The sequence below is a fragment of the Octopus sinensis genome, linkage group LG6 (assembly GCF_006345805.1).
Source record: "Octopus sinensis linkage group LG6, ASM634580v1, whole genome shotgun sequence".
NCBI lineage: Eukaryota > Metazoa > Mollusca > Cephalopoda > Octopoda > Octopodidae > Octopus > Octopus sinensis.
Window position 1 is genome coordinate 67215077 of NC_043002.1, and position 13620 is coordinate 67228696.

The 13620-nt window shown below is 36.9% G+C and overlaps 1 protein-coding gene across 1 annotated transcript in view; it reads right to left on the bottom strand.

Moving 5' to 3' along the window:
- LOC115213432 overlaps positions 1-13620 on the bottom strand; it is a 353772-nt gene that overhangs the window by 247103 nt on the left and 93049 nt on the right. The window contains exon 2 of the mRNA XM_036503965.1: positions 10395-10518. The gene's annotated coding sequence lies outside the window, so the exon portion shown is untranslated. The remainder of the gene's footprint in view (positions 1-10394; positions 10519-13620) is intronic.

Sequence of the window (13620 nt, forward strand, 5' to 3'; positions counted from 1 at the left end):
TACACATACATGTATATATATATATATATATTAAAGAAATAATTATGATTCGGTTGAATTAGGTACTTAATTTGAGGTACCCAGTCAGTCCAGTATTAAGGTAAATAAAAAGCAAATAAGTAACAAGGATTTCAATGGCCTTAATACTTTGACATACTTGTTACTTATTTGCTCTCTCTCTCTCTCTCTCTCTCTCTCTCTCTATATATATATATTATATATATATATATATATATATATATATATATAACAACTTTTAAATAAGGGCAATAGATAAAGATTCCTATGCCAAATAAGCCGACAAATAGACCTTAAATCGTCAATAACCACATTCATCACTAAATATATACATGTGTATATATAATATATATATAAGTATATATATATAATATATATATATAACACATATATATATATATATATATATATGTATATATATAATATATACATAATACATATATAGTATATATAAAGTATATATATATAATATATATATATAATATATAATATATATGTACATACATATATGTATATATATACACACACATATGTATGTGTATATGTATGTATATATGTATATTTCACGCATGCTGTCTGTGTTATCAGTGACATCAATTACGGATGATTAGATCACTAACATTTGCTTCAGATGAGAGGAAAAAGAGGTCCTGTGTCATTTGTGTATTTATATATTGACTTCGTCAAAATTTTGCTAATGTCTATGACCCTATTATACACCTATGTATGTATGTAATGTGTCTGTATTTATGTACGTATGTGTGTATGAATGTGTGTCTGCACATATGTATGAATGAATGAATGAATGAATGTTCCCGTTCTTATGAATGGAGGTCTGGGGTTTCAGACAATTCCCCCGTTGTATCTTCGTGCTTTCTTCGGGATGAAAAAGAGGTCAGTGGGGCTTTCATACTCTTCCTACCCGATTCTCTCTCAGGGTTGTCTCCCTTAGCCTTCAAGTCTTAGAAAGGCATTCACGGGCTATTAGGGTTTATACAAGGAGTTGTTCCTCTATGAATTTGCCTACATTTTCAAGCCTGACAAGGCTCCGTTATTACACAGTCATTGGCCTAATGTTGGGGGTCAGAAGATTTTTGGCCTGTTGGGTATCTTGCAACCTTGCTCACCAAGCTTGCTGGATGCTACTACTACTACTACTACTACTATACTACTACTACTACTACTACTACACACATGCATATTATGTATATACATATACATATATTATACTTATACATACATAGATAATACACATATACATACATACATACATACATAAATACATACATACATACATACATAAATACATACATACATACATAAATACATACATACATACATACATATATATATATATATATAACATTACTCATGCATTAAGGTGATAATTTGACATGGTCACTAAGAAAAGTCACCGATATGGCGAATAAGGGGATTCCGAAGGCAACAATGGGCCATTAGAAGGACAATACACAACGTTCAGAACCGAAAGCATAATATCCAAGAATATAATATTGTGTGTACACGTGTAAGCAAACTCTCTCTGTGTAAGGACCTTAAAATCTCAAACACAAGGACTGTGTAATAAAGAACTTTTGACTGAGATGTTATTTCAGGGTAGATCCATGATGCCTTCATTTCGCTGGTGTTGTAATTCAAGCAGAAGAATCGAAGATCGATGGTCATCGAATTAGTTAGAGAAGTAAAGAACATATCATCCTGAAGAATGTTAAAGCTCAGAAAGAAATAACGGTTTCAGGTAACTGAAGCATTAAATAAGGATCGGTGCCGCTAATTCTGCTTTGGTGGTGGTGGTGGTGTTTGTATATTGTCGTCAGTGAGATGGAATGGTAAAGATTGCAAATGGATTGAGAAAGGGGTATTGTTTGTTGTATATATAAATAACCTGATAGTTTAATGTAGTCTCAATGTTAGCTTAAGTGAGAGCGATAATAGGATCACGATTCAACAGTTAGCAAAATGGAATGTCATATAAGTATACGTACATGTATACATACATGCATATATACTTATATGCATACAGCCATACATAGACACATGAATACATAGATGACTATATACATACATGCATACATTAATATATACATTCATACATACATTAATACATAGATACACACATACATACATACATGCATGCATGCATGCATGCATACATACATACATACATACATACATACATACATGCATACATGCATACATGCATGCATGCATACAAGCTTGCATGCTGCAATGAATATTTGTTTGGGATTCTGCAATGTTCACTCATAGGTAAATACTTGAAGAAGATTATAGAATTCAATGCCAAAGTAACAACGTGTGACGGTAAACAGATCAGCTGTATTGGATCCATAGACAATTATTTCAATAATTACTACCTGTGGCAGCTTCTCTACAGTCCGAAGTGAACATAATAATGCTTTTCAAATAGGTATGGACAAAGAGTGAGTGTTGAAAGGTGACAGTGACATAACCATTCAATGTTTCATTATGGAATCTCTGAACGTTTACACCATATCGGTAAAAGTGTGCAAACTATGTCACGTGGAAAAATATCATATACGAGGACGATATATATATATATATATATATATATATAGGCGTAGGAGTGGCTGTGTGGTAAGTAGCTTGCTTGCAAATCATATGGTTCCGAGTTCAGTCCCACTGCGGGTTTTCTACTATAGCCCAGGGCTGACCAGAACCTTGCGAGTGGATTTGGAAGACAGAAACTGAAAGAATCCCGTCGTATATATGTATATGTATATATATATATGTATGTGTGTGTATGTGTGTGTATGTTTCTGTGTCTGTAATTGTCACCCCAACATCGCCTGACAACCGATGCTGGTGTGTTTACGTCCCCGTAACTTAGCGGCTCGGCAAAAGCGACCGATAGAATGAATACTAGGCTTATGAAGAATAAGTCCTGGGGTCGATTTGCTTGACTAAAGGCGGTGCTCCAGCATGGCCGCAGTCAAATGACTGAAACAAGTAAAAGAGTAAAAGAGTATATATAGAGAGAGAGAGGGAGAGAGAGGGGGGCGATCAAGCTTCAAAGTGAAAAGTGAATAACAATTACCATCTAAAGAACTACCCTTAACAACCAGACAAAAATCCTTAGCACACACACACGCACGCATGTACACACATACATGCAGACACACACAACACACACACACACACACACACATATACCAGAGCTATTGAGTGTTCAATTCCTTGTTTAATACGTTTGAACCCTACAATAATCAATATATATATATACATATCTGCATACACACACACACACACACACACACACACACATACACACACATGTATGCATATACATACATAAATATGTGTGTGCGTGTGTGCGCATTTATAAACCTGTGATGTGTTACTCAGGGTTTTATGATGTCCAACTTCGAAATAATGCCCTTTATTTGAAATCAAAAAAAAAGAAGAAAAAACAATGTGATGTATCTGTCATTTTTCAGTGTCAAATGGTCGTAGCTCATCTTAAATTAAGATTTTCGTCTTGCGTCCTCAACGGTTTTTCCTCTTTCCCGCAGATTTTTAAAGACTTCGTTAGCAAGCAGTTTCAAAACTGTAGCAATCTTTCTTAGAAGCTTGACTTCCAAATTTTTGAGCCGCACAAATGCCGCTGCGGGTCCACTGTGCATTCTTGCTGACGTTGCTTACTGTGTTGCATGTTGCTTACTTTGATGAGTATTGTGTCCTAAACTGCGTGTTCTCATTCACAGGATTTTAAAGACTTCGTCAGAGAATAGTTTCAAAGTCGTTAACATCGAAGTCTCGAAATTTCCAGAGTTCATCAACCCCCGTCTCCTTATACAGAATGTACTTTTGAGTTTCACGTTTCCGGTTTTTATTGCACAATTTTCCTTTTCCGTTTTTTGCTTTCTTGTTTGTTTGTTTTTTTTTGTTGTTTTTTGTTGTTGTTTTTTTGTTGTTTTTTTTTCTTGTGTGTATGTCGCTTGAAGTTGTTACTCAGGCGGATGATTGCATTTGACTTCAAAATATTTTACTGCCCGGATTTTATATTTATGTTGGATCCAAATGTTTGCCTGTTTTTTTTTTTTGTTTTTTTTTTCTTGTGTGTATGTCGCTTGAAGTTGTTACTCAGGCGGATGATTGCATTTGACTTCAAAATATTTTACTGCCCGGATTTTATATTTATGTTGGATCCAAATGTTTGCCTGTTTTTTTTTTTTTTTTTTTTTATATAGGTCTTCCTTTTATGTTTTTGTTTTATTTCGCGTGTTATTTCCGTGTTGAAAGAAAGATTAGAGACGTTGAGGCGGGAAGACATTACTGAAGGAAACAAGTCAAGCGATAACAGCCACACTGTGAAAAACAGACACAAACGCCTAAGTGCACACACACACACATACAAACACACATCTCGACACAGGCGCACGCAATACGCAGCACACATAATATGATTTATTTAACAACTTACGTCATTTCGTGATAAAGGTGATGGAGCCCGTTGGTTGATAGAAACGGATTAATGTGTTTATATCAACCAAGAGAGAGACAGAGAAAGAAAAAGAAAGAGAAATTATATTGAGTTAAGTGATTGTATGTATGCGTGCGCACGATTACGTGTGTGTGTGTGTGTGTGTGTGTAGGTGATTTGTGAATAGCAGGCGTTGAGGTGATGAATAGGGAGTTTAAATTTGTATTATGTGTCATTTGAATGAATACTTTTCCAAGGGTTCTCGAACAACAACAACAACTACTACTACTACTACTACTACTACTACTACTACTACTACTACTACTACTACTACTACGGCTACTGCTGCTGCTACTAGTGTTTGTTCATAAGTACATAGACACATATTAGTATGCATACGCACTTTAAGGTGGCGAGATGGTAGAATCGTTAGCACGCCGCGTAAAAATGCTTAGCGATATTTCGTCCGTCTTTGCGTTTGGAGTTCAAATTCCGCCGAGATCGACTTTGCCTTTCATCCTTCTGGTGATCGATAAAATAAGCACCAGTTGAGCACTGAGGTCGATGTTATCAACTTATCTCCTCTCCAAAAATTGCTAGCCATGTGCTAACATTTGAAATCAATATGTATACGAACTTATATGAATGCGTGATTGCATGCATGCATATACACACACACACACACTCATATATTTACATTTATGTGAGTGTGAATATATATGTATTTATGCATGTTTGGAAATGCTTCTGCGAGACTTAATGTTTTATGTTTATTTCCCATAAAGCTTAATAACCGGCTCTGGTTTGTTTACGTCCGATACCTAAGTTTACAGGTAATAACCTGCTACCCACATAAATCCTACCAGGAACAAGACCGAACCTGAGTGAAATCATCGACGACGACGACGACGATAATAATAATAATAATTGCTGAAATCTAACATCTCCTACGTAAGGTCACATCTTTTCTGTTTTATAACAACCTCCAGCTTGAATTTACACCTCGTATTTTCCCGATTGTTTATGAAAGGTAATTAATCTTTCCATGTGATTGAAAGCATTTTATTAGAAGAATTTTATCTTTGTATATTTTTATATAAAGTCAATACAAGAGGAAATAAATTTCATTAAAAACTATGCTGGAACAAGTCAATAAAAAAGTTAGTGGAGACAACGACTAATTAACTACAGCAATTAGTAGTTTTTCAGACATTATTTACAAGTGTTCTTTCTAGAAGTTTTTTTATTGGTATCGCCGGGAGTGACCACCAACATTCAAGCTATTGGTAGACAAACAGACACATGGATATGCGTTTAAACACGTTGAAAAATAACAAAAAGGATTGGAAACATTTACGCATGAAAATGGAGACAGTTAAGAAAACATTGGTATTTTCATATTGTGTGTATGTGTATTTGTGTGTGTCTATTTTGAAGGCGGCGTACGTATACACATTCACACATGGAGAACAAACATAAAACTGTACCTGCACGCTTTTCTTCCCTTGTTCTATCTCTCACTCACTCACTGTCTTTCTCTTTCACTCACCCTTTCCCTTCGTCACTCACATATACATACTTATAAACGTGTGTGCGTATGTGTGAATATATATATGTAGCCACGTATACATATACTCACACACATACACAGACACATACACACTCACACACATGTATATATATATATATATATATATATATATATATATACGGGGAGTGTAAGACAGAAAGCGAATGCGTGCGCAAGCACTATTTTACGTCTATAAACACCTACATACATTCATTCATATATACATACACACACACATACATACATACATACATACATACGTACGTACGTACATACATGTATACATAGATACATGCATACATAAATACATACATACACACATACATGCATACATACATACACACATACATGCATACATACATACATAAATACATGTATACATACATACATAAATACATACATACATACATACATAAATACATACATACATACATACATACATACATACATAGTAATACATGCATACATAAATACATGCATACATATATGCATACATACATGCATTCATGCACGCATACATAAATACATACATACATACATACATACATACATACATACATACATACATACATACATGCATTTTGTAGGTGGCTGATTGTGTGAGTGTAAATATTCGCTCTGGGCAAAGCACGTGTATATGCGTCGGTATATGCGTTAGTGTATACATGTTTTTCCTGCCTCGCTTCTGCAACTTTTTGTGAGGTAACGTGACAAAATACTGAAAGGTGCTGAAAACATTATTACAAAAAAATCCGTTTCATGTTTGGCGGAGATGAATATCCGCAGGGTAAGAATGTGAACAAGACGAAAGCATTAGTATATATATATTAAAAAAACTAGGATATGTTCTACATAGATGTCACGGTAGGATATCTGGAACCGACAAAATGAAAGAAAATATTCTAAACACCTTCTTCAAATAAAACAAGACAAACTACTGGAAATCACTTTGAACCATTCCAAGAACAACTAAATTCTTTTCCCTTTTTTTTTTGATAAATTTCAACATAAAATCGTATATTTGATTCCTAAATTTCGTCTTTTGTAGAAAAGAGTTTTAAATTGTTTTGACACTGGATATTTTTTTTTATCAAAATAAACAACGGTGATAAGGTATTTCTAGAACGAAACAAAATTTCACGTGAGATATCGCCATCATCTTGTCACCGTTATGAGATTGCAAATTCTCTACTGGGTTGTTTATGTGTGGGTGAACTGCAGTTTAACTTCATTTAATTTCCATCGAAATCTTAATGGAGCAGATATATGTCAAAATTTGGTGAAGAATAGAGCTGAGAGAAGAGGAGAGCCGACAAAACCTTAATGCATTATATTTTGATCGAAATACAATATGGAAAACAATTATAGTATTCATAGTAAACCATTTAACTCGACTCTCTATGTCCTATAAAGATTTTTAACCGAAAAAGTCGATGCTTTATCAATGAACCAGCTTTGAAGGCGATCGGTTTACATTTAGTCGCCATCTTGTCAGCAATGTGCATCGGTCTATGATATATGACTAGTCATTGTAAGCAATGGCATCACAGAATGTTTCGTTGGTTTACAAAAATGTAGTAATAGTAGTAGTAGTAGTATATGGTCATGCGCCGTAATAGCGTATTCGCTACATCCACCATTTGCTAGTGATTCCCTAAATTCCTGGCGGATGATGCCTTTGCACCGAACTACTAGGATCTGTTTGGATAGTGGAATAGTCGTTGCCGGTGATGGCTTTACGAGGCTGGCGAGCAAATCATATTGTTTAAGACACGCAGAAGAAACACTGGGTATATTCTTTGATATGCCCGTCCTCAAACAGCACTAGAACAAAGTAAAATGAAGTGTTTTGCTCAAGAACACAACACGCACTGGGTCCGGAAACCGAACTCACAATCTGACTATCGTGAGTGCAATATACTGACCACTGAACCATGCACCTTCACCAAAATGTTGGATCTACAAAAATTCCGTGACAGAATGGCGCGCTATCCTCGAGATGAGTTTCCTACGGAATAAATTCAGACCGTGTGTTGTGGAAATTTCTAACTCTAGCGGTGGATAAGAGTATAAAAGAAAAGGGAGACGATGAAAAATAAACTTGTACGGTGCAGGGTTTCAATTTAGAAGCGAATGCTCCAGTAACAGCGAAAGAAAAGTCGTATAGTATTGTGACATCATCTATTTCATTAAGATTTAATCAGATCTTCTCTTCTTCTCACCCTTTTCATGAGCCCGGTTTCCCGGTTTCTGTGGCGTATGTGTTTCCTCCCAGCTGGATGGGACGCCAGTCCATCGCAGCGTTACTCAAGAAACAAGAAGATAGAGTGAGAGAATGTTTTGGCGAAAGAGTACAACATGGGTCGCCACCACCCCGTACCGGAGCCTCGTGGAGCTTTTGGGTGTTTTCGCTCAACAAAACACATAACGCCCGGTCTGGGAATCGAAACCGCGATCCTCCGAGCGCGAGTCCGCTGCCCTAACCACTGGGCCATTGCGCCTCCACAATTCAATCAAATCTATACCTGTTTAATGCAATCGGTGTGCCATTTCATTGGAAAGAAAACACCCAATGCAATTTATATGAGTGTGTGCGTGTGTGTACGTGAGTGTATGTATGTGTGTGTGCGTGTCTGTGTATGTGTGTGTACGTATGTGTAGATGTGTGTGTGCACGCACGCGCGTGTGTGTACATGCGTGTGCGTATGTATGCGTGTGTGCGTGTGCGAATGTGTGTGCGTATATGTGTACCTGTATACGTGCGTATATGTTTGTGTGTACGTGTGCGTGTGTGCGTGTGTGTATGTGTGCGCGCGTGTGCGTGCGCATGCGTGTGAGTGTGTGTGTGTGCGTACTCTGTGTGTGTATGTGTACGTGCGTATATGTGTACCTGTGTGCGTCTGTGCATGTGTGCGTGTGCGTGGGTGCGTACGTGTGTGCATGTGCGTGCGTCTGTGAATGTGTGCATGCATGTGTGTGTGTGTGTATGTGTGTGTGTGCGTGCGTGTGTGGAGGCTGCCAAGAAGGTATCTAGATGGCTCTGGCTGAAAGAAGTTATGACTGCGGTAGGTAGAATGCCTCTTGAAATTAAATGCATTGATTAATTATAATTAAAACATTGTTAATTTCAATGTATTTGCAAATTAATAATGTTTCAATAGTTATTGCTGATAGTCACAGTTTACTCTGGACTTCATTATCCAATGCTTACCTATTTAACAAAGACGATAAAATGATTATTTTTGCAGAGTACTTGACTGTTATTTCTAGTAGATCGAGCAACCACCAGCCCCTCCCACATTGCCTCGCTGCAATATGTTATATTTCCTTGTGATGTGTAATGTACAGCGAAGGCATGCTCACACCGTTTGTAAAACACGTAGACTACGAGGGGTGCTGAAAAGTTCCTGATTTGGGGTGAAAAAAAATACACGAGGATCAGTTAATTATGATTTTATTCGGCATATAAGGCGGCAAGCTGGCAGAAGCGTTAGCAAGCCGGGCGATATTTCGTCTGTCTTTACGTCCTGAGTTCAAATTCCGCCCAGGTCGACTTTGCATTTCATCCTTTCAGGGTCGATAAATTAAGTACCAGTTACGCACTGGGGTCGATCTAATCGACTTAATTCCTTTGTCTGTCTTTGTTTGTCCCCTCTATGTTTAGCTCCTTGTGGGCAATAAAGAAATAAGAAACGTTACCACGCCAGGCGAAATACTTAGCGATATTTCGTCTGTCTTTACGTTCTGAGTTCAAATTCCGCTGAGGTCGACTTTGCCTTTCATCCGTTTGGGGTCGATAAATTAAGTACCAGCTGCGTACTGGGGTCGGCAAAAGGATTAAGTCGATTATATCGACCCCAGTGCGTAACTGGTACTTATTTAATCGAACCCGAAAAGATGAAAGGCAAAGTCGACCTCGGCGGAATTTGAACTCAGAACGTAAAGACAGACGAAATGCCGCTAAGCATTTCACCCGGCGTGCTAACGTTTCTATCAGCTCGCCGCCTTAGGACACTAGCTATATTAAGAGAGAAATACAGAAATCTGTAAAAGTAATATGCAAAATATACCAATCACGTAAAGGAAACAAAGCGGTAAGTTAATAAAATTGGTGAAGGTTGGTGTTGAAAAGACAATTAAAATAAAACACAAAAAAACAAAAACAACAAACAAAAAAACACATGATTAATTTCATCCTACCAAAATTTAGTATGGTATATTTTGTCGAAAGCCTTGAAATATGAAAAGTTTTCATGAATGGCGGTGTGGTGGTTAGAAATGAATGATGGTCAGGAAACGAAATATATGTCTTGTATGTCTTACCTAAACACGCTAGTGACGTAAGAAAGATGTGAAGTGGTCCTGATTGGGAATCGAAACCGGGTCATAGATTCGGTTCACTGAGAATGTAATGATGCACTTCAGCTCTATCCAATGGTTAGCATTCCTGAAAGAAAGCAAAAAAGAAAAAAGAGAGGTCAATGAATGCGTATTGGACAATTCACTATGAATGTATTGAAGCATCGTATTGTAGACGCCATTGTTAACATACCAAAGCTAATGACAGCGTATTTAACCATTAAAAATTTAGGATATGTAACACATACAATCTCATTATTTCTGTTTCTTTTACATTGTGTCACCCTTTTCTTTTTGCAAAAATACAAAAATAAATAAAAAGTAATGGGGAAATAATCACATCCAGTTTTCGTGAAGTTTCTAAAGATCTAATTATTTCACTGAAATGTCTATGGAGCAAAAATCTCTGTGCTTTTACCATTTGATACTCTAAATCAGCACCGTTGTCGTAGATTCATTGTCATCATCCATTAAAAATAATCGCATTCACATTGTTACATTCACTATTACTTCGCTCATATAAACATATGTTTGGGGTCTCTATGTGTATGTATATATGTATAGATATCCATATATACAACTACAGTGGCTAACAATGCAAATCAAAATCCAGAAGATAAGGAGTGGAGCTATATATAACATTTACAACTTATGTAACAGTTTTCATCTTGTTATGAAACAATTGTAGTTCATGCTTTACCTGTTCCACTCCTTATCTTTCAGATATATATATATGTGTGTGTGTGTGTGTGTGTGTGTGTGTGTGTGTGTGTGTGTGTGTGTCTGTGTGTGTATGTGTGTGTGAAGGCGCATAGCTCAGTGGTTAGAGCGTCGAGCTAACGATCGTGAGGTTGTGAGTTCGGACCGGGCTGCGTGTTGTGTTCTTGAGCAAGACACTTTATTTCACGTTGCTCCAGTTCACTCAGCTGTAGAAATGAGTTGCGACGTCACAGGTGCCAAGCTGTATCTGCTGTTGCTTTTCCCTTGGATAACACTGGTGGCGTGGAGAGGGGAGGCCGGTATGCATGGGCGACTACTGATCTTCTATAAACAACCTTGCCCGGACTTGTGCCTGGGAGGGCAACTGTCTAGGTGCAATCCCACAGTCAGCCATGACCGAAGGGGGTTTCAACATATATATATAACGTACGACGGCGTCTTATAAAGCTAGATTTATATATCCTATATTTGCAGGAGAATTTGTCGTTCAGGCAGTTTAGCTTATTGGTAAAGCACTTGACGCGTAAGCGTACTATATCATTAGCATTATCCTGCGTTTGAGAATCAAACTATTTCCTTATCTGCATCCTTCAATACATCTCAACGCTTCTAAATCAAACAATGTTTGTTGACTTTCAGCGTAATTTGAATTAAATATATATATATATATATATGTGTGTGTGTGTGTGTGTGTGTGTGTGTGTGTGTGTGTGTGTGTGTGTGTGTGTGTGTGTGTGTGTGTGTGTGTGTATCCTTTTTCTTTTATTGTTTTACTTCTTTCAGTCATTTGAGTGTGGCCATACTGAAGCACCGCCTTTAGCCAAACAAATCGATCCCAGGACCTAATTCTTTGTAAGCCTAGTACTTATTCTATCGGTCTCTCTTGCGGAACCGCTAAGATACGGGGACATAAACACACCACCATCGTTTTCAGGCGATGGTGGGTACAAACACAGACACAAATTCATATATATATATATATATATATGTATGTATATGTATGTATATATATATGTGTGTGTGTGTGTATGTATGTGTACATACATACATATATATATATATATATATATTTACGACGGGCTTCCTTTAGTTTCTGTCTACCAAATCCACTCTTAAGGCTTTGCTCGGTCCGAGGCTACATGAGAAGACACTTGCCTAAGGTGCCGCGCAGTGGAAATGAACCCGGGACCATGTGGTTAGGAAGCAAGCTTCTTACCGCATAGCCACACCTATATATGTATGTATATATATATACATACATACATACATACATACATACATACATACATACATACATACATACATACATACATATGTTTGTGTGTGTGTGTTTGTACCTATATGTATATATATCTTTATTACAAAATAGAGTAGAAGCAGGTATAACCTTGTGAGTGTGTTTAAATGAGTTCATTGACTCATCCATGATGCATCTGTTTTTACGCCAACTCCGATATTTAGTTCTCATCAGTTACCAAAAGAAGAGCAGCAAAAGAACAACATGTGAAAGATATCCTTTAAAAGGACGAAATATGCTGACTGGATAAATTGTTCCACAACTGGCATAGTTTAAATCCTTTGGCAGAGATTCGTCGAATGTTTATTTGTGCACATTACACCATTTTATGTGTCTGCAATAAGTGGCTATCTGTAATATGGGTAGCAGCTTTGAGAATTTTGCCCACATTAAACAAACAGCCAGCCAGCCTGTTGAATTGATAAATGTATTTCACTCGCTTAATTCCATAAAACTAATGCTAAGAATTATCTGTAGTTTTGAGGTATTCTGGACATTGCAGATAGTTCATATACATATATATGATACATACATATATTTTATATATGATATGCGTGTGTGTGTGTGTTTGTGTGTGTGTGTGTGTGTAATCTTTAAAACATTGTGCACAGCCTTAGCTATAACCACAAGTAAACTAGTATAGTTGAATCTTCCAGAAGCTTCTAAATGTTTTGATATCAAGTTGTAGCGGCAGAAAAGACAAACGAAAAAATCATGAGAAAACAACGCAACATAAAATACAAAAATGAACCACGCACAAGAACTTTGATAAATCCTGCAGCTACGTATGTGCAGTCTTTGTACTGTCTTGTATTAAAGCTGATATCACAGGATGGCTTTATCGATTCCAGTTGACCACTTTCGTATTAAAGAAATTTAAAAAGTTCAAATCAGGCTCAAAATTCCATATGACACTTTGCAAGTTGATGTCGCTCCCACTCGCTTGCTTTTTCTCTCTGTCTGACTTTCTGTTCGTCTGTCGGTTGTTTGTTCTTACCATCGACCAACATACTGCGGGTATATCTCTGTCTGCCTGTCTGTCTGTGAATCTGTCCATCTTCTATCTGCTCACAGCATATCGTCAGTCTGTCCACATGTGTGCGCACACATATGCTCATGTATGTATGTACGCATGTATGTATCTATATATATATATATACATGCATTATGTAT